At 46.3% G+C, this 23036-nt stretch overlaps 1 long non-coding RNA gene across 1 annotated transcript in view; it reads left to right on the top strand.

The window, feature by feature from the left end:
• Positions 1–23036, top strand: part of LOC144792926 (uncharacterized) — a 54660-nt gene that overhangs the window by 3021 nt on the left and 28603 nt on the right. Inside the window, exon 2 of the long non-coding RNA XR_013602639.1 lies at positions 19634–19677. This is a non-coding gene — a long non-coding RNA (uncharacterized LOC144792926). The remainder of the gene's footprint in view (positions 1–19633; positions 19678–23036) is intronic.

The following is a 23036-nucleotide window of genomic DNA, read 5'->3' as shown; positions in this document are numbered from 1 at the left end:
ATCTCTATATACATAGGGAAGGGATACGACTGGATATACTCTAAGAGTCACATAGGAATGGCAGAGAGTACAAAGGTCCACGCATATACTAGTGATTAGAGTTATCTCTATATACATAGGGAAGGGATACGACTGGATATACTCTAAGAGTCACATAGGAATGGTAGAGAGTACAAAGGTCTACTGCATATACTAGTGATTAGAGTTATCTCTATATACATAGGGAAGGGATACGACTGGATATACTCTAAGAGTCACATAGGAATGGTAGAGAGTACAAAGGTCTACTGCATATACTAGTGATTAGAGTTATCTCTATATACATAGGGAAGGGATACGACTGGATATACTCTAAGAGTCACATAGGAATGGCAGAGAGTACAAAGGTCTACGCATATACTAGTGATTAGTTATCTCTATATACATAGGGAAGGGATACGACTGGATATACTCTAAGAGTCCCATAGGAATGGTAGAGAGTACAAAGGTCTACGCATATACTAGTGATTAGTTATCTCTATATACATAGGGAAGGGATACGACTGGATATACTCTAAGAGTCACATAGGAATGGTAGAGAGTACAAAGGTCTCCTGCATATACTAGTGATTAGAGTTATCTCTATATACATAGGGAAGGGATACAAATGGATATACTGTAAGAGTCACAGACGAATGGAAGAGAGTACAAAGGTCTACGAATATACTAGTGATTAGAGTTATCTCTATATACATAGGGAAGGGATACGACTGGATATACTCTAAGAGTCACATAGGAATGGCAGAGAGTACAAAGGTCTACGCATATACTAGTGATTAGTTATCTCTATATACATAGGGAAGGGATACGACTGGATATACTCTAAGAGTCACATAGGAATGGTAGAGAGTACAAAGGTCTCCTGCATATACTAGTGATTAGAGTTATCTCTATATACATAGGGAAGGGATACAAATGGATATACTGTAAGAGTCACAGACGAATGGAAGAGAGTACAAAGGTCTACGCATATACTAGTGATTAGAGTTATCTCTATATACATAGGGAAGGGATACGAATGGATATACTGTAAGTCACAGAGGAATGGAAGAGAGTACAAAGGTCTACGCATATACTAGTGATTAAAGTTATCTCTATATACATAGGGAAGGGATACAAATGGATATACTGTAAGAGTCACGGAGGAATGGAAGAGAGTACAAAGGTCTACGCATATACTAGTGATTAGTTATCTCTATATACATAGGGAAGGGATACGACTGGATATACTCTAAGAGTCCCATAGGAATGGTAGAGAGTACAAAGGTCTACGCATATACTAGTGATTAGTTATCTCTATATACATAGGGAAGGGATACGACTGGATATACTCTAAGAGTCACAGAGGAATGGAAGAGAGTACAAAGGTCTACGCATATACTAGTGATTAGAGTTATCTCTATATACATAGGGAAGGGATACGACTGGATATACTCTAAGAGTCACAGAGGAATGGAAGAGAGTACAAAGGTCTACACACATACTAGTGATTAGAGTTATCTCTATATACATAGGGAAGGGATACGACTGGAACTACTGTAAGAGTCACATAGGAATGGCAGAGTACAAAGGTCTACACACATACTAGTGATTAGAGTTATCTCTATATACATAGGGAAGGGATACGAATGGATATACTGTAAGAGTCACAGAGGAATGGAAGAGAGTACAAAGGTCTACGCATATACTAGTGATTAGAGTTATCTCTATATACATAGGGAAGGGATACCAGTGGATATACTCTAAGTCACATAGGAATGGCAGAGTACAAAGGTCTACACACATACTAGTGATTAGAGTTATCTCTATATACATAGGGAAGGGATACGAATGGATATACTGTAAGAGTCACAGAGGAATGGAAGAGAGTACAAAGGTCTACGCATATACTAGTGATTAGAGTTATCTCTATATACATAGGGAAGGGATACCAGTGGATATACTCTAAGAGTCACATAGGAATGGCAGAGTACAAAGGTCTACACACATACTAGTGATTAGAGTTATCTCTATATACATAGGGAAGTTACACGAATGGATATACTGTCAGAGTCACAGAGGAATGGAAGAGAGTACAAAGGTCTACGCATATACTAGTGATTAGAGTTATCTCTATATACATAGGGAAGGGATACCAGTGGATATACTCTAAGAGTCCCATAGGAATGGAAGAGAGTACAAAGGTCTACTGCATATACTAGTGATTAGAGTTATCTCTATATACATAGGGAAGGGATACGACTGGATATACTCTAAGAGTCACAGAGGAATGGAAGAGAGTACAAAGGTCTACGCATATACTAGTGATTAGAGTTATCTCTATATACATAGGGAAGGGATACCAGTGGATATACTCTAAGAGTCACATAGGAATGGCAGAGTACAAAGGTCTACACACATACTAGTGATTAGAGTTATCTCTATATACATAGGGAAGGGATACGACTGGATATACTGTAAGAGTCACAGAGGAATGGAAGAGAGTACAAAGGTCTACGCATATACTAGTGATTAGAGTTATCTCTATATGCATAGGGAAGGGATACCAGTGGATATACTCTAAGTCACATAGGAATGGCAGAGTACAAAGGTCTACACACATACTAGTGATTAGAGTTATCTCTATATACATAGGGAAGGGATACGAATGGATATACTGTAAGAGTCACAGAGGAATGGAAGAGAGTACAAAGGTCTACTGCATATACTAGTGATTAGAGTTATCTCTATATACATAGGGAAGGGATACGACTGGATATACTCTAAGAGTCACATAGGAATGGCAGAGAGTACAAAGGTCTACGCATATACTAGTGATTAGAGTTATCTCTATATACATAGGGAAGGGATACGAATGGATATACTCCAAGAGTCACATAGGAATGGTAGAGAGTACAAAGGTCTCCTGCATATACTAGTGATTAAAGTTATCTCTATATACATAGGGAAGGGATACAAATGGATATACTGTAAGAGTCACAGAGGAATGGAAGAGAGTACAAAGGTCTACGCATATACTAGTGATTAGAGTTATCTCTATATACATAGGGAAGGGATACGGATGGATATACTCTAAGAGTCACATAGGAATGGCAGAGAGTACAAAGGTCTACGCATATACTAGTGATTAGAGTTATCTCTATATACATAGGGAAGGGATACAAATGGATATACTGTAAGAGTCACAGAGGAATGGAAGAGAGTACAAAGGTCTACGCATATACTAGTGATTAGAGTTATCCCTATATACATAGGGAAGGGATACAAATGGATATACTCTGAGTCACATAGGAATGGTAGAGATTACAAAGGTCTACTGCATATACTAGTGATTAGAGTTATCTCTATATACATAGGGAAGGGATACGAGTGGATATACTCTAAGAGTCACAGAGGAATGGAAGAGAGTACAAAGGTCTACACACATACTAGTGATTAGAGTTATCTCTATATACATAGGGAAGGGATAACAGTGGATATACTCTAAGAGTCCCATAGGAATGGTAGAGAGTACAAAGGTCTACGCATATACTAGTGATTAGAGTTATCTCTATATACATAGGGAAGGGATACGAATGGATATACTCCAAGAGTCACATAGGAATGGTAGAGAGTACAAAGGTCTACGCATATACTAGTGATTAGAGTTATCTCTATATACATAGGGAAGGGATACGACTGGATATACTCTAAGAGTCACAGAGGAATGGAAGAGAGTACAAAGGTCTACACACATACTAGTGATTAGAGTTATCTCTATATACATAGGGAAGGGATACCAGTGGATATACTCTAAGAGTCACATAGGAATGGCAGAGTACAAAGGTCTACACACATACTAGTGATTAGAGTTATCTCTATATACATAGGGAAGGGATACGAATGGATATACTGTAAGAGTCACAGAGGAATGGAAGAGAGTACAAAGGTCTACGCATATACTAGTGATTAGAGTTATCTCTATATACATAGGGAAGGGATACCAGTGGATATACTCTAAGTCACATAGGAATGGCAGAGTACAAAGGTCTACACACATACTAGTGATTAGAGTTATCTCTATATACATAGGGAAGGGATACGAATGGATATACTGTAAGAGTCACAGAGGAATGGAAGAGAGTACAAAGGTCTACGCATATACTAGTGATTAGAGTTATCTCTATATACATAGGGAAGGGATACGAATGGATATACTCTAAGAGTCCCATAGGAATGGAAGAGAGTACAAAGGTCTACGCATATACTAGTGATTAGAGTTATCTCTATATACATAGGGAAGGGATACAAATGGATATACTCTGAGTCACATAGGAATGGTAGAGATTACAAAGGTCTACTGCATATACTAGTGATTAGAGTTATCTCTATATACATAGGGAAGGGATACCAGTGGATATACTCTAAGAGTCCCATAGGAATGGTAGAGAGTACAAAGGTCTACTGCATATACTAGTGATTAGAGTTATCTCTATATACATAGGGAAGGGATACGACTGGATATACTCTAAGAGTCACATAGGAATGGCAGAGAGTACAAAGGTCTACGCATATACTAGTGATTAGAGTTATCTCTATATACATAGGGAAGGGATACGAATGGATATACTCCAAGAGTCACATAGGAATGGTAGAGAGTACAAAGGTCTCCTGCATATACTAGTGATTAAAGTTATCTCTATATACATAGGGAAGGGATACAAATGGATATACTGTAAGAGTCACAGAGGAATGGAAGAGAGTACAAAGGTCTACGCATATACTAGTGATTAGAGTTATCTCTATATACATAGGGAAGGGATACGGATGGATATACTCTAAGAGTCACATAGGAATGGCAGAGAGTACAAAGGTCTACGCATATACTAGTGATTAGAGTTATCTCTATATACATAGGGAAGGGATACAAATGGATATACTGTAAGAGTCACAGAGGAATGGAAGAGAGTACAAAGGTCTACGCATATACTAGTGATTAGAGTTATCTCTATATACATAGGGAAGGGATACGACTGGATATACTCTAAGAGTCACAGAGGAATGGAAGAGAGTACAAAGGTCTACACACATACTAGTGATTAGAGTTATCTCTATATACATAGGGAAGGGATACCAGTGGATATACTCTAAGAGTCCCATAGGAATGGTAGAGAGTACAAAGGTCTACACACATACTAGTGATTAGAGTTATCTCTATATACATAGGGAAGGGATACCAGTGGATATACTCTAAGAGTCACATAGGAATGGCAGAGTACAAAGGTCTACACACATACTAGTGATTAGAGTTATCTCTATATACATAGGGAAGGGATACGAATGGATATACTGTAAGAGTCACAGAGGAATGGAAGAGAGTACAAAGGTCTACGCATATACTAGTGATTAGAGTTATCTCTATATACATAGGGAAGGGATACCAGTGGATATACTCTAAGAGTCACATAGGAATGGCAGAGTACAAAGGTCTACACACATACTAGTGATTAGAGTTATCTCTATATACATAGGGAAGGGATACGAATGGATATACTGTAAGAGTCACAGAGGAATGGAAGAGAGTACAAAGGTCTACGCATATACTAGTGATTAGAGTTATCTCTATATACATAGGGAAGGGATACCAGTGGATATACTCTAAGTCACATAGGAATGGCAGAGTACAAAGGTCTACACACATACTAGTGATTAGAGTTATCTCTATATACATAGGGAAGGGATACGAATGGATATACTGTAAGAGTCACAGAGGAATGGAAGAGAGTACAAAGGTCTACGCATATACTAGTGATTAGAGTTATCTCTATATACATAGGGAAGGGATACAAATGGATATACTGTAAGAGTCACAGAGGAATGGAAGAGAGTACAAAGGTCTACGCATATACTAGTGATTAGAGTTATCTCTATATACATAGGGAAGGGATACGACTGGATATACTCTAAGAGTCACATAGGAATGGCAGAGAGTACAAAGGTCTACGCATATACTAGTGATTAGAGTTATCTCTATATACATAAGGAAGGGATACAAATGGATATACTCTAAGAGTCATATAGGAATGGTACAGAGTACAAAGGTCTACGCATATACTAGTGATTAGAGTTATCTCTATATACATAGGGAAGGGATACCAGTGGATATACTCTAAGAGTCACACAGGAATGGCAGAGAGTACAAAGGTCTACGCATATACTAGTGATTAGTGTTATCTCTATATACATAGGGAAGGGATACGCATGGATATACTCTAAGAGTCACATAGGAATGGTAGAGAGTACAAAGGTCTACTGCATATACTAGTGATTAGAGTTATTTATATATACATAGGGAAGGGATACGAGTGGATATACTCTAAGAGTCACACAGGAATGGCAGAGAGTACAAAGGTCTACGCATATACTAGTGATTAGTTATCTCTATATACATAGGGAAGGGATACGACTGGATATACTCTAAGAGTCACGTAGGAATGGTAGAGAGTACAAAGGTCTACTGCATATACTAGTGATTAGAGTTATCTCTATATACATAGGGAAGGGATACCAGTGGATATACTCTAAGAGTCACATAGGAATGGCAGAGAGTACAAAGGTCTACGCATATACTAGTGATTAGAGTTATCTCTATATACATAGGTAAGGGATACGAATGGATATACTCCAAGAGTCACATAGGAATGGTAGAGAGTACAAAGGTCTCCTGCATATACTAGTGATTAAAGTTATCTCTATATACATAGGGAAGGGATACAAATGGATATACTGTAAGAGTCACAGAGGAATGGAAGAGAGTACAAAGGTCTACGCATATACTAGTGATTAGAGTTATCTCTATATACATAGGGAAGGGATACAAATGGATATACTGTAAGAGTCACAGAGGAATGGAAGAGAGTACAAAGGTCTACGCATATACTAGTGATTAGAGTTATCTCTATATACATAGGGAAGGGATACGACTGGATATACTCTAAGAGTCACATAGGAATGGCAGAGAGTACAAAGGTCTACGCATATACTAGTGATTAGAGTTATCTCTATATACATAAGGAAGGGATACAAATGGATATACTCTAAGAGTCATATAGGAATGGTACAGAGTACAAAGGTCTACGCATATACTAGTGATTAGAGTTATCTCTATATACATAGGGAAGGGATACCAGTGGATATACTCTAAGAGTCCCATAGGAATGGAAGAGAGTACAAAGGTCTACTGCATATACTAGTGATTAGAGTTATCTCTATATACATAGGGAAGGGATACGACTGGATATACTCTGAGTCACAGAGGAATGGAAGAGAGTACAAAGGTCTACACACATACTAGTGATTAGAGTTATCTCTATATACATAGGGAAGGGATACCAGTGGATATACTCTAAGAGTCACATAGGAATGGTAGAGAGTACAAAGGTCTACGCATATACTAGTGATTAGTGTTATCTCTATATACATAGGGAAGGGATACGCATGGATATACTCTAAGAGTCACATAGGAATGGTAGAGAGTACAAAGGTCTACTGCATATACTAGTGATTAGAGTTATTTATATATACATAGGGAAGGGATACGAGTGGATATACTCTAAGAGTCACACAGGAATGGCAGAGAGTACAAAGGTCTACGCATATACTAGTGATTAGTTATCTCTATATACATAGGGAAGGGATACGACTGGATATACTCTAAGAGTCACATAGGAATGGCAGAGAGTACAAAGGTCTACGCATATACTAGTGATTAGAGTTATCTCTATATACATAAGGAAGGGATACAAATGGATATACTCTAAGAGTCATATAGGAATGGTACAGAGTACAAAGGTCTACGCATATACTAGTGATTAGAGTTATCTCTATATACATAGGGAAGGGATACCAGTGGATATACTCTAAGAGTCACACAGGAATGGCAGAGAGTACAAAGGTCTACGCATATACTAGTGATTAGTGTTATCTCTATATACATAGGGAAGGGATACGCATGGATATACTCTAAGAGTCACGTAGGAATGGTAGAGAGTACAAAGGTCTACTGCATATACTATTGATTAGAGTTATCTTTATATACATAGGGAAGGGATACGAATGGATATACTCTAAGAGCCACACAGGAATGGCAGAGAGTACAAAGGTCTACCGCATATACTAGTGATTAGAGTTATCTCTATATACATAGGGAAGGGATACGAGTGGATATACTCTAAGAGTCACACAGGAATGGCAGAGAGTACAAAGGTCTACGCATATACTAGTGATTAGAGTTATCTCTATATACATAGGGAAGGGATACGGATGGATATACTCTAAGAGTCACATAGGAATGGCAGAGAGTACAAAGGTCTACGCATATACTAGTGATTAGAGTTATCTCTATATACATAGGGATGGGATACAAATGGATATACTGTAAGAGTCACAGAGGAATGGAAGAGAGTACAAAGGTCTACGCATATACTAGTGATTAGAGTTATCTCTATATACATAGGGAAGGGATACAAATGGATATACTGTAAGAGTCACAGAGGAATGGAAGAGAGTACAAAGGTCTACGCATATACTAGTGATTAGAGTTATCTCTATATACATAGGGAAGGGATACAAATGGATATACTGTAAGTCACAGAGGAATGGAAGAGAGTTCAAAGGTCTACGCATATACTAGTGATTAGAGTTATCTCTATATACATAGGGAAGGGATACGACTGGATATACTCTAAGAGTCACATAGGAATGGAAGAGAGTACAAAGGTCTACTGCATATACTAGTGATTAGAGTTATCTCTATATACATAGGGAAGGGATACGACTGGATATACTCTGAGTCACAGAGGAATGGAAGAGAGTACAAATGTCTACACACATACTAGTGATTAGAGTTATCTCTATATACATAGGGAAGGGATACCAGTGGATATACTCTAAGAGTCACATAGGAATGGTAGAGAATACAAAGGTCTACGCATATACTAGTGATTAGTTATCTCTATATACATAGGGAAGGGATATGAATGGATATTATCTAAGAGTCAAATAGGAATGGAAGAGAATACAAAGGTCTACTGCATATACCAGTGATTAGAGTTATCTCTATATACATAGGGAAGGGATACGGATGGATATACTCTAAGAGTCACATAGGAATGGTAGAGAGTACAAAGGTCTTCTGCATATACCAGTGATTAGAGTTATCTCTATATACATAGGGAAGGGATACGAATGGATATACTGTAAGAGTCACATAGGAATGGTAGAGAGTACAAAGGTCTACTGCATATACTAGTGATTAGAGTTATCTCTATATACATAAGGAAGGGATACGAATGGATATACTCTAAGAGTCACATAGGAATGGTAGAGAGTACAAAGGTCTACACATATACTAGTGATTAGTGTTATCTCTATATACATAGGGAAGGGATACGACTGGATATACTCTAAGAGTCACATAGGAATGGTAGAGAGTACAAAGGTCTACACATATACTAGTGATTAGTGTTATCTCTATATACATAGGGAAGGGATACGAGTGGATATACTCTGAGTCACATAGGAATGGTAGAGGGTACAAAGGTCTACACATATACTAGTGATTAGTGTTATCTCTATATACATAGGGAAGGGATACGACTGGATATACTCTAAGAGTCACATAGGAATGGCAGAGAGTACAAAGGTCTACCGCATATACTAGTGATTAGAGTTATCTCTATATACATAGGGAAGGGATACGAGTGGATATACTCTAAGAGCCAGACTTGGGCATGGTTTGCGGCGTACCGACTCCCTTTGGGAGAGTTAGTGCACCTCGTAGGGCTGAGAGGTGTCCCGTAATACCACCGGCAAAAGGGCCTCGCTAACTCTCGCGTGTCTCGCGTACCGCGCGGTGAGAGTACGAGGCGTTCGGGTGGCTGTACGACTCGAACTGAGCTGCGGGATGGCTTCACGGAGTCTCACAGTTCAGAGCGTACAGAGCGGGGGGCCAACAGGGGACGAGGGGTGCACGCCTCGCGGACTCCGTGTGCAGAGGGCGGCGCACCTCAATAGCAAAACAGTACCCTAGAGTTCTTGAGAGGGGGGGTTCCGGGGCGGACAATGCCGGGGTCGATTCCAGGTCCCACGTCGCGGTGTCTTCCACTGTAGATTCGAGCTACGGCTTGGCTCAGGAGGGCGGCGTTGCATTGAGGGTCAGGTCTTTCGGCAAAGGGCTCCTGGTCTGGCAAGAGGGGGCAGGGCCCCGGGCAGCAGTGTGAGACGGGAACAACGCCTCTCTACGCACAGCGTGTATTCCTTCTCTCCCCGTGCCGCTGCAGTTTACGAACGGCGGCGGCTGGGGTTTCAGGGCAACTTCTTCTTCAGTGGAGTTCTGCAGTTAGGCAGGCGACAGGTACGTTGCTTGGGCCAGGGAGGCTGGTCTTTGCGATGTCAGCTGGGGCCCGCCAGGTAGCAGTTGCGGTGCTCGCCGGGACGGGGGTGCCCAGAGTCTTTCAGAGAGGGCAGATGCATGGCTCACAGCAGCTTCTCTTTCCAGGAGGGGTAGCGCCCACTGTTCCTGGGGCACAGTTCAGGGGGCAAGTTCCACAGCAAGCCCTTGGAGATTGTCTAATGCACAAGTAGTTCAAAAAGTCTTAGTCTTTTCCTTCCTCTCTCCTTCTGCAGCAAGGCACCCACCAAAGGCCAGTCTCTCAGGATTAGAGACAGTACTTCTCCATGCAGCTTTTTCCAGGTCCTTCTCTTCAGGCAGAGTTTCTTCTTGGCGTCAACAGGATCTGATTTACAAAGAGCAGGGCTCCTACTTTTATACAGCATTTTCTTTGTTCTTACAGGCCAGGGGGGCCTCTGCATAACTTCTTTCAGTCTCTGAGCACTTTGTTGGGTGTACTCTGGTGTCTTCTTTCAGTGTGAGGGGCAGGCACGTCAGACGCTCCACAGGAGGTGGAGCCAGCATTGTGTGGACAGGGGCAGCCAGGAGTACCTTGTTGACAGTGCTTCTCCCTTCCTGGGCCAGGTGTCGGCTGAGTCATCAGTCACTCCCCAGGGGCGGAGCCAGCATTGTGGTGGCAGAGCACAGCCCTATTCAGAGTCCAGGGGCACTCCCACCTCCCACTAAGGTGTAATCCTGGCATTCACCACCTGTCATCCCCCAGCCCTGTCACTCACATATCCCAGACAGTCAGATACACATCCAAGCAGAGGCGGGCTGAAATGGTTAGGCAAGCAAATGGTAACTTTCTAAAAGTAGCATTTGCAAACAGAGGATATTAAAATAAACTTTACTAAAAGAAATATATTATTCTGAGTTCAGGCATATTAAACTTGACTTTCTTCGATGTTCCCTGAGCCTACTGGGATTATAGAGTGTAATAATTCCAGCAGCCCATCTTGGCCTAAGAGAACAGGTTGCCTTACAATAGTGAAATACGAATTTGGCCGTAATTCACTATTAGGACATGCCATACACATCAGAGCATGTCCTACCTTACACTTACAGTGCACCCTGCCCTTGGGCCTACCATAGGGGTGACTAATATGAAGTAAAGGGAAGGTTTAGGGGCTGGCAAGTGTGTGCACTTGCCCAGCCAGCATGACAGTACCAGACAGCACGCAGGTTCTGCAATGGCAGACCCTAGACACATTTTAAAAAGGCTACTTCTGTGGGTGGCGCAACCAGCGCTGCAGGCCCACTAGCAGTATTGGTATTTACAAGCCCTGGCACTCCTGGTGCACTTTACTGGGGACTGACAGTAAATCCATTGAGCAAATCATGGAGATCAATTACAGGTACACTTTATATTGGGAGCACTTGCACTGCGGCACGGATTGGCTGTGGCGCAGTGCCCTGAGCAGATAACACCAGCAAAACATCTTGGGCACATCAGCGAAAAGTGGAAGGGAGACTCAAGCCAAGGTGCCAGGTCTAACACCCACACAGGGGGGGGGGGCTGCCCTCTAGGCAGTCGATACTGCAGCTGTCAATCACCGGTGTTGCACCATTGAGGCCGGGTTCAATAGTCCGGATGTGCCGGCGTAGAGTGCAGTCATGTGACGTCAGGAGGAACTAGGCAGAAGCGGCGGGGGCATCTGAGAGAGTACAGGCGAGACTTGAGTCTCTCTCATGCCATGGCCGGGCCACAAGAGGGGGCATGAATGAACTTGTGCAATGGGCATATGGCAGCTGGCGCTCGCAAAATAGACTGCCGCGAATTGTGTGATCCAGATCCGATAGACCCCACCGGCCTTCTTGTGAACTTGCAGCATTTCAGTTATGGCAACATTATTTATAAATATGGCAGAGCTCACATGCAGTCTTGGCTAAACTCCAAAGAGCATGTGAAGCTGTTTTTTTACCAATTATAATCCCTTGAATAACAAATGAAAGGACACCACACAAGGTATATATCAAATATATATGTATTTATTTCTAACACAACCCCTCTGCACTCTTTGAGGTCAGAGGTAAAAGTACATCACAAGTTACCTAATTAGCATAGGATAAGTTGCACAATATACAGTAATGCCCTAGAGGCCTCACAAACCATATACTAAAATAGTGGTATAAGAACCACGATAAATAGTGAGCAGGCCTAGGGCCTAGAGAATCGCTGGGTCTACACTAGACAACCCAAGGATAGGAGGTAGGAGACCCACGGGAGACACGTCCAGTGTCTAAACAATCGAGAGTTGCCATTGACATAATGGGAACGTAAAAGTTACAAAGTTACAGTTTTAGGGCACTTCCGGATGGACTACGACAAAACCCCTTTAGACTAGGACACTTCAAGAGTCAAGACCCACGGGAGCAGCGGAGTACTCGTGTTACCTCACCCAGGGAAGCCGGGTGCATAGGTGCTTTTTGGTGTCTGGTTTTGTCAATGTTTTACATGGAAATCTGCAAAGAAGTGCTGCAGGCTACCAGAGGAAAAGTGTCCAGGTGGATCGAGAAACTGAAGAACCTGAAAGCAGAGAGGGCAGAGTCTGGGTCACTAGCCAGTGACCAGGAAGGAACCAGGCATTGTAGAGGAGATTTCAGGTGAAGAGGTGAAGCTTGTCTCTGCAGCCACGAGGACCAGGAGGTGTTGACGATGACCAGGAGCTGGATTCGAACTGTCCCACAAAAAGTCTAGTTGACTGTGGCATCGGTATCCAGATTGAACACAACAAGCTTTGGCAAACGCAACCCATGCAGGAAGTGAATATTTGCTTCGAGTCAGACCAGCACGGTCTTGGCCGCTTCTCCTTTGGAGGAAAGCTGGAGCAAGCCTGCAGCAACCAGGCCAGTGGTGTAAATTCAATAGAAAGTCTTCAGAGGGCAAACTAGCCAGCGGGCTAGCAACTGGGAAGGCGTGTCAAGCTGAAATGCAGGAGCAGCCCCAGGTGACACTCGTGGAGTGTGGAGGGGTGAGTTTGGAGCAAACTGTGCTCTGGTCTGGGGCTTCTCGTACCCCAATGCACAACTTCAAGTTACCTCAGGAGTCAATGCAGTTAGCAAAATGCAGGATGTCCAGGGTGTCCGGTTCCACATCTCTCGTGTCAACCACTGGTCTCAGCTTTACTGTGGATGTGGATCTGAGTCAGGAAGTCTGGAAGTCCAGTTCCTGTGTCGCAGAGTCTTCGGATTCTGGCAGGAGCGTCGACAAAGCAGACCGGCAAGTTCCTGGTGGTGCCTGTTTGCACAGGGTGGTCACTCCTTGACCACAAGGGAGATGTCTTCAGTCTTCTAGTCGAAATAGAACGTCGAAGGTCCAAGAGTTCTGTATCAGTTTCATTCCAGGATAATCTAAAGTCCTAGGGACACAGCTCCTATCTTTATACTAAACTAAAGGGCTGGATTACCTGCTAGGTCCCTCCTATGGGTGGACCTGGGAAGGGGGTGGTTACACCCCTTTCCCTTTGTCCAGTTTTGCGTCAGAGCAGTGCTGGAGTGCCCCAGCAACTGGTTTGAACCGGGCTATGCATGGAGCACCTTGTGTGCCCCCGGCAATGTCTGGAAAAGCTTCTTTCCATTCAACCCACCCTGCCCCAATACACTACAGGCTGTCTCGGGAGGTGCTAGCACCTCCCTCGACAGGAAACCTATTGTCCAGGCCTTCCTTGCTGGAGTTTCCCCCAGCAGTAGGAGGTTACTCGTGTCTATGGCAGCAGCATCCAATTTGTGATGCTGAGGCTCTGTTTAACTTTAATCGGGTAAAGCAGTAACTACATGTCTTCTCCCTCTAGAAGGGTGGAATGCTACCCCTGTTGCCAGAACTATCAAGGGGGTAGTATTCCAAAGTGTTTGACACCTTACGCAACATGTTTTGATAAAGCCAAACCAAAGTTAGCAATAACCGCGAGGATTATAATGCACTTACGAGTGTATGGTATGGCTATATCATAGAACAGCTATAAGGAGATGGTTCCGAAAGCTGCAGAGGGGCTCAGCTCATGCTAGGGCACCCTCTCACATAAAACCAAGCACTCTGCCTCCAGGATTGTCAAAGCCTGCCATAGGAAAGACTTATAGGTTACTATGTGTCTATATATAAGGTAGATATAGATATACTATATCTAAGTAAGGGATGTTTACACCACCTTACCCAAGCTGAGTGACCAGCCTGTGGTGTCAGTTTAGAGGGCCAGCCAGGGGTGGCATAATACATGTTGCAGCCCCTGGTAGGCCTTGGATACACCTATACCCTGGGTACCTATGGTACACTATACAGGGGCTCACAAAGGTGACCCAATACCCAATCTGGTATGTACCTAAAATACATGGTATCAATTTAGAGAGGGAACAGCTGGGCTGTGGGTCTGATTAGCAGGCCCACAGCCCCACTAAAGTTGAAAAACCAGAAAATCACAGCAAAAGTGGGGGTGACCATAGGAAGCAGACCCTACTCCTACAATGTTCATACCTCAAGGACACAGCGCCCAGAAGTCCGTCAGTAGCGCCTCTGAGGGTCAGTGTTGATGCCCCAGGGACACAACGCCCAGAAGTCCGTCAGTAGTGCCTCTGAGGGGGTCATGTTTACGCCTCAGGGACACAGCACCCAGAAGTCCATCAGTAGCGCCTCTGAGGGTCAGTGTTCATGCCTCAGGGACTCAGCGCCCAGAAGTCCGTCAGTAGTGCTTCTGAGGGTGGCAGGTTCATGCCTCAGGGACACAGCGCCCAGAAGTCCGTCAGTAGCGCCTCTGAGGGTCAGTGTTCATGCCTCGGGGACACAGCGCCCAGAAGTCAGTCAGTAGTGCCTCTGAGGGGGCCATGTTTACGCCTCAGGGACACAGCGCCCAGAAGTCAGTGAGTAGCACCTCTTAGGGTGTCATGTTGATGCCTCAGGGACACAGCGCCCAGAAGTCCATCAGTAGCGCCTCTGAGGGTCAGTGTTCATGCCCCAGAGACACAGCGCCCAGAAGTCTTTCCCTAGCCTTGCTGTGTCTCATGTTGTCCCCTTCTTTAAAGAGGCCACTTCGTGGTCGCTCCCAGCTGCATCTATTGAGCTAATGAATCCTTGCACCCCCCCCCCTAGAGAGCGATGAGCTGATGTGTCCTTGCACCCCTCAGAGTGTTGTGAGCTGATGTGTCCTTGCACCCCTCAGAGTGCTATGAGCTGATGTATCCTTGCACCCCTCAGAGTGCTATGAGCTGATGTATCCTTGCACCCCTCAGAGTGTTGTGAGCTGATGTGTCCTTGCACCCCTCAGAGTGCTATGAGCTGATGTGTCCTTGCACCCCTCAGAGTGCTATGAGCTGATGTATCCTTGCACCCCCCTAGAGTGCTATGAGCTGATGTATCCTTGCACCCCCTCAGAGTGCTATGAGCTGATGTATCCTTGCGCCCCTCAGAGTGCTATGAGCTGATGTATCCTTGCACCCCCTCAGAGTGCTATGAGCTGATGTATCCTTGCCCCCCCTAGAGTGCCAAGAGCTGATGTATCCTTGCACCCCTCAGAGTGCTATGAGCTGATGTATCCTTGCACCCCTCAGAGTGCTCTGAGCTGATGTATCCTTGCACCCCTCAGAGTGCTATGAGCTGATGTGTCCTTGCCCCCCCTAGAGTGCCAAGAGCTGATGTATCCTTGCACCCCTCAGAGTGCTCTGAGCTGATGTATCCTTGCTCCCCCCTAGTGTTCTGACGTGAAGTATCCTTGCACAGCCCCCCCCCCGCCACCCCCCCCCCGAGTGCTAGCATTGAACTGCCATTTCTGACTCCTTCCTGTGTGTCTGGGCCTCGTGTGCCAAGTCCTGATGTGGCCTGTGCATGCAGGGAACGTAGGCCTGTGGCTTGTACATGCTTTCAGCTGTTCTTAAAGAGAATCTCCATTCTTGTGCTTGAATAGACCACGAATGCTGTCAAACTGAGCCAGAGACTGGCTCGAACCGGAACAGAAAGGAGTCCCGGGCACAACACTTCGTGGCCACATTAGATAATCTGCTGAAAATGTGGCCCACGTTAGCAAAGTGGGCAGTTCTGACTTGGTAAGGACAGCTGTAGAAGTGCTCTGGCAGGGATGGAGCACAGCTTGGCTTTGAGCTTGCTGCAGGTAACATCGCAATGACCTGTCTCCAGCCCTCAGACACTGCCCCCACACTGACCTGTCCCCAGCCCTCAGACACTGCCCCCACACTGACCTGTCCCCATCCCTTTTGCACTGCCTGGTCACAGTGACCTGTCCCCAGCCCTCCGGCACTGCCTGGTCGGTCTGTGGGCCAGTCCGACACAGACACATGAGAAACAAACCAGGTGCTTTTTTTAATGGTCGTTTGCCATCCAAGCTTCTAACCTTTGTAAAAGAGCGAGACGGCAGCAGAGCCCCGAAAGCAATCCCAAACTTTGCATAACTTTATTGATTTCCAGAGAAGGAAACTGGAACCAGCTGGAACAGGGCACCCCTGTCTAGAGTGCCCATAAACCTGTGGGTCTGAGAGGGGGGCTTTCTATGACCCCGATTACACTCAAACCCTTGATAGTTGCACTATCTGTGATACCAAAATATTGATGGCAATTCTCATTTGTGCAATAAAACCTGCACTCCTGCATGTGTCCCAAGTGGATTTCAGCAGAGTTTACAGGATGAAAAATGGCAGATAAATCATTTGATCAGTGGCGTTGCTAAAGGAGGCAGTTGAGACCCAGGCCCAGCTCTGTCAAGACTCTAACTGGGCTCCACCACCAAACACATTGAATATATCAAGGGGCAACAACACTGAAAAAACAAGCAATGGTAAAAGCATTAGGTTTCGCCTGGGGGGGATAATAAGTACAGAGGTGGTGGAGCAGAGTAATGAGTGCAGAGAGAATGGTGTGAGTCCTCTCTGTGCAAGAATGATGGTTAAGTGTCGAGTGCAGAGAGAATGGTGTGAGTACTCTGTGCAAGAATGAAGGTTGAGAAGTGTCTGGGTGCAGAGAGAATGGTGCTAGTCCTCTCTGTGCAAGAATGAAGGTTGAGAAGTGTCTGAGTGCAGAGAGAATGGTGTGAGTACTCTGTGCAAGAATGAAGGTTGAGAAGTGTCTGGGTGCAGAGAGAATGGTGTGAGTACTCTGTGCAAGAATGAAGGTTGAGAAGTGTCTGAGTGCAGAGAATGGTGCTAGTCCTCTCTGTGCAAGAATGAAGGTTGAGTGCAGAGAATGGTGTGAGTCCTCTCTGTGCAAGAATGAAGGTTGATAAGTGTCGAGTGCAGAGAGAATGGTGCTAGTCCTCTCTGTGCAAGAATGAAGGTTGAGAAGTGTCGAGTGCAGAGAGAATGGTGCTAGTCCTCTCTGTGCAAGAATGAAGGTTGATAAGTGTCGAGTGCAGAGAGAATGGTGCTAGTCCTCTCTGTGCAAGAATGAAGGTTGAGAAGTGTCGAGTGTGAAGGTTGAGAAGTGTCGAGTGCAGAGAGAATGGTGCTAGTCCTCTCTGTGCAAGAATGAAGGTTGATAAGTGTGTAGTGTAGAGAATGGTGAGTCCTCTCTGTGCAAGACTGAAGGTTGATAAGTGTTGAGTGCAGAGAGAATGGTGAGTCCACTCTGTGCAAGAATGAAGGTTGATAAGTGTTGAGTGCAGAGAGAATGGTGAGTCCACTCTGTGCAAGAATGAAGGTTGATAAGTGTTGAGTGCAGAGAGAATGGTGAGTCCACTCTGTGCAAGACTGAAGGTTGATAAGTGTTGAGTGCAGAGAGAATGGTGAGTCCACTCTGTGCAAGAATGAAGGTTGATAAGTGTTGAGTGCAGAGAGAATGGTGAGTCCACTCTGTGCAAGACTGAAGGTTGATAAGTGTTGAGTGCAGAGAATGGTGTGAGTCCTCTCTGTGCAAGACTGAAGGTTGATAAGTGTTGAGTGCAGAGAGAATGGTGAGTCCACTCTGTGCAAGAATGAAGGTTGAGAAGTGTCGAGTGCAGAGAGAATGGTGCTAGTCCTCTCTGTGCAAGAATGAAGGTTGATAAGTGTGTAGTGTAGAGAATGGTGAGTCCACTCTGTGCAAGAATGAAGGTTGAGAAGTGTTGAGTGCAGAGAGAATGGTGAGTCCACTCTGTGCAAGAATGAAGGTTGATAAGTGTTGAGTGCAGAGAGAATGGTGAGTCCTCTCTGTGCAAGAATGAAGGTTGATAAGTGTGGAGTGCAGAGAATGGTGAGTCCTCTCTGTGCAAGAATGAAGGTTGATAAGTGTTGAGTGCAGAGAATGGTGAGTCCTCTCTGTGCAAGAATGAAGGTTGATAAGTGTGGAGTGCAGAGAATGGTGAGTCCTCTCTGTGCAAGAATGAAGGTTGATAAGTGTTGAGTGCAGAGAATGGTGAGTCCTCTCTGTGCAAGAATGAAGGTTGATAAGTGTGGAGTGCAGAGAATGGTGAGTCCTCTCTGTGCAAGAATGAAGGTTGATAAGTGTTGAGTGCAGAGAATGGTGAGTCCTCTCTGTGCAAGAATGAAGGTTGATAAGTGTGGAGTGCAGAGAATGGTGAGTCCTCTCTGTGCAAGAATGAAGGTTGATAAGTGTTGAGTGCAGAGAATGGTGAGTCCTCTCTGTGCAAGACTAAAGGTTGATAGGTGCCTGAGTGCAGGGTGAGAGATGTAGCCCTGTCTAAGGTAAGATGTGTGTGAGTTACTTCCTGGCTGCTTTCAAAGAGAGGGGAAGGGACATACCCGAGTTTGCGGACAGTTGAAATGAAGCAGATGGAACTTTACCCCTTCCAAGATCAGCGTCTCGACCATAGCTGCGATCATGCAGAAACTATTTCATAGATTGAAATATGGAGTGAAAGTGCGTTGCGGTGTTCACCGGGGTTTAAGGCCTGTCTTCCAGAGAAAAGAGGCATTATGTGCTTAGTTTCCATGAGGGAGCCCACCAGGGTCTGCTTAAAAGGGTCCCCCGTGTGAACACATGTAGAGATTGAACCTATGTGAAATCTTCAAGTAGACTACACAAGATACCCAAAGATTTGCAAAAACAGAGGGGTTGAGATATAGGAACCGCATCCTTCACTCCTAGTGATTTCACAACAGTTCAAAATGCACGATTATCCTGTAGGAATGCAATTACAATTCAAAAAGTAACTAATGTGCAGTCTATTAACTAATCAATATCTGATACTGTTGGTAGAACTATTAACCTTTCTCTACTTTGTAATGCAGGTGGAATCAACAAAGCCTTTACACTCAACTGGAGCACAACACAGGCAAGTTTTCACTTATTGTGCAAGTTTTCACTTATTGTGCAAGTTTTCACTTATTGTGCAAGTTTTCGCTTATTGTGCAAGTTTTCGCTTATTGTGTAAGTTTTCGCTTAGTGTGTAAGTTTTCGCTTAGTGTGTAAGTTTTCGCTTAGTGTGTAAGTTTTCGCTTAGTGTGTAAGTTTTCGCTTAGTGTGTAAGTTTTCGCTTAGTGTGTAAGTTTTCGCTTAGTGTGTAAGTTTTCGCTTAGTGTGTAAGTTTTCGCTTAGTGTGTAAGTTTTCGCTTAGTGTGTAAGTTTTCGCTTATTGTGCAAGTTTTCACTTATTGTTCTAATTATTTAAACCTAAGACTCTTCTAAAAGAACCCTCTGAATACGAACCATGCGTGACAAACTGGCTTGACTAATCTTTCAACTCTGGAAAGAAGCTGCTGGTGCAATGACAGCTCGTGAATCTTCTAGCTCAGAACTCCTTTGAAAGCAGCTGAGAGAACTACCGACGGTTTAACAAAACAAATTCACTAAACTACAGTTTCTCTGGAGGAAACGCGGACTGAGCACCAAGCACTGCTGCAACAGTAATGGTCTGGCTGTGTCGGGGGGGCTCTGGCTGTGTCGGGGGGGGCTCTGGCTGTGTCGGGGGGGGGGCTCTGGCTGTGTCGGGGGGGGGCTCTGGCTGTGTCGGGGGGGGGCTCTGGCTGTGTCGGTGGGGGCTCTGGCTGTGTCGGTGGGGGGGCTCTGGCTGTGTCGGTGGGGGGGCTCTGGCTGTGTCGGGGGGGCTCTGGCTGTGTCGGGGGGGGGCTCTGGCTGTGTCGGGGGGGGGGCTCTGGCTGTGTCGGGGGGGGGGCTCTGGCTGTGTCGGGGGGGGCTCTGGCTGTGTCGGGGGGGGCTCTGGCTGTGTCGGGGGGGGGGCTCTGGCTGTGTCGGGGGCGGCTCTGGCTGTGTCGGAGGGGGGCTCTGGCTGTGTCGGGGGGGGCGGCTCTGGCTGTGTCGGGGGGGGCGGCTCTGGCTGTGTCGGGGGGGGCGGCTCTGGCTGTGTCGGGGGGGCTCTGGCTGTGTCGGGGGGGGGCTCTGGCTGTGTCGGGGGGGGGCTCTGGCTGTGTCGGGGGGGTTCTGGCTGTGTCGGGGGGGGCTCTGGCTGTGTGGGGGGGGGGCTCTGGCTGTGTCGGGGGGGGGGGCTCTGGCTGTGTCGGGGGGGGGGGGCCTCTGGCTGTGTCGGGGGGGGGGGCTCTGGCTGTGTCGTGGCGGGGGGGGCTCTGGCTGTGTCGGGGGGCGGGTGGGCTCTGGCTGTGACGTGGCGGGGTGGCTCTGGCTGTGTCGGGGTGGGCTCTGGCTGTGTCGGGGGGGCTCTGGCTGTGTCGGGGTGGGCTTGGCTGAGTCGGGGGGGCTCTGGCTTTGTCGGGGGGGGCTCTGGCTGTGTCGGGGGGGGCTCTGGCTGTGTCGGGGGGGGCTCTGGCTGTGTCGGGGGGGCTCTGGCTGTGTCGGGGGGGCTCTGGCTGTGTCGGGGGGGGCTCTGGCTGTGTCGGGGGGGGCTCTGGCTGTGTCGGGGGGGGCTCTGGCTGCTGTGTCGGGGGCGGCGGCTCTGGCTGTGTCGGGGGGGGGCTCTGGCTGTGTCGGCTCGGCGGGGGCGGCTCTGGCTGTCGTCGGGGCGGGGGCTCTGGCTGTGTCGGGGGGGGGCTCTGGCTGTGTCGGGGGGGGCTCTGGCTGTGTCGGGGGCTGCGGGGCTCTGGCCTGCTGTCGGGGGGGGGCTCTGGCTGTGTCGGGGGGGCTCTGCTGTGTCGGGGGGGGGCTCTGGCTGTGTCGGGGGGGCTCTGGCTGTGTCGGGGCTCGGCGGGGGGCTTGGCTGTGTCGGGGCGGGGGGGGCTTGGCTGTGTCGGGGGGGGGGCTCTGGCTGTGTCGGGGGGGGGGGCTCTGGCTGTGTCGGGGGGGGGCTCTGGCTGTGTCGGGGGGGGCTCTGGCTGTGTCGGGGGGGGCTCTGGCTGTGTCGGGGGGGGGGCTCTGGCTGTGTCGGGGGGGGGCTCTGGCTGTGTCGGGGGGGGGCTCTGGCTGTGTCGGGGGCGGGGCTCTGGCTGTGTCGGGGGGGGGGGGCTCTGGCTGTGTCGGGGGGGGCTCTGGCTGTGTCGGGGGCGGCTCTGGCTGTGTCGGGGGCGGCTCTGGCTGTGTCGAGGGGGGGGCTCTGGCTGTGTCGGGAGGGGGCGGCTCTGGCTGTGTCGGGGGGGGCTCTGGCTGTGTCCAGCATTGGCATAGTACATTGTTGGAAACGCATAGAGCTGGAAGTGCACAGGGCTGACGGTGTAGAAGGCACGGTGCAGTTCCTCTGCAGTGACCGGTTTCATTTGCTATGCTCACCAAAAGAGGACTTGAATGTTTGAGAATGTTGCTCTAGAGTGTAGTGATGAAGGTCCACTCAGGAAGGTTGTATTTCAGGATGCTTTATTCATAAAGATAACAGGTTGTAAGGTACAGGACATCATGAAGATTTGTGGTAGATCAGAGCCCCACCAGGAGCTGCCTGTCAGCTGCTCAGCCCATGACCATCTGTCTCTCTGCCTCCTCAGTCCCAATATTCCGAGGCATCATCAGACTCCAACATTCTAATGAGTCAGAGCTCCGGCACTGGCAGAGCAGGGCTGGTAAAGCACCTTACAGTATAATATGCAGGATACTACATAGAGCCTATGACTTTTTCACAAATGTACCTTAAATTTGTGTTTCAAAATGCACTCTTCGACTTGATTTTTTAGGTCTTGTGGTGTACTGCGCACATGCGCAGTCGAGCTCGCGAGATTTTATGTTTACAGAGTACTTTCACTAGTGAGGTTAAGCCCCGCCCCTCTTTTCCATTGGCTGGCGTCACTATTCATGCTAAACGGTGGCCAGCCATTGGAAAAGAGTATTAGTGATATACTCTTTTCTCTTTTGAAGCCGTCCCACTTGGACTGGCTTCCTTGACTTGTGTGTTATCATCTTTATGGGTCCAAACAGATGGCATCGAAGGGAGGGCACGTACGGCGAGAAAGTGGGTGAAGAGGGAAGATGTAGAGGGATGGGGAATATGGAAACGTGGAGCTGACAGGAAAAGGAAGGTTCACTTTGATAATGAAAGTTTGTCATCTTGCAATGATGTTGTTTTAAGAAACGCTGTAATTAAGTATATACATTTGTGCAGTCACTGATGAGTTTGTTTTAATTAATTTCACAGTTACCCCTGACGAAGGACCCTGTGTGGTCTGAAATGCATTGGGTTTATTAAACTGCTTTTTAATGAACTTTATTTATTTATTTATTTATTATTTATTTTATGCACTTATAATGCGCGCAGATACCCACAAAGGGTTTCCCGGCGCAACAGATGTAAGAGCTGAG

Source organism: Lissotriton helveticus, chromosome 11 (genome assembly GCF_964261635.1).
Source record: "Lissotriton helveticus chromosome 11, aLisHel1.1, whole genome shotgun sequence".
NCBI classification, from domain to species: Eukaryota; Metazoa; Chordata; class Amphibia; order Caudata; family Salamandridae; genus Lissotriton; species Lissotriton helveticus.
The sequence above is the reverse complement of the archived record's forward strand: the minus strand, read 5'-3'. Positions and strand labels throughout refer to the sequence as shown.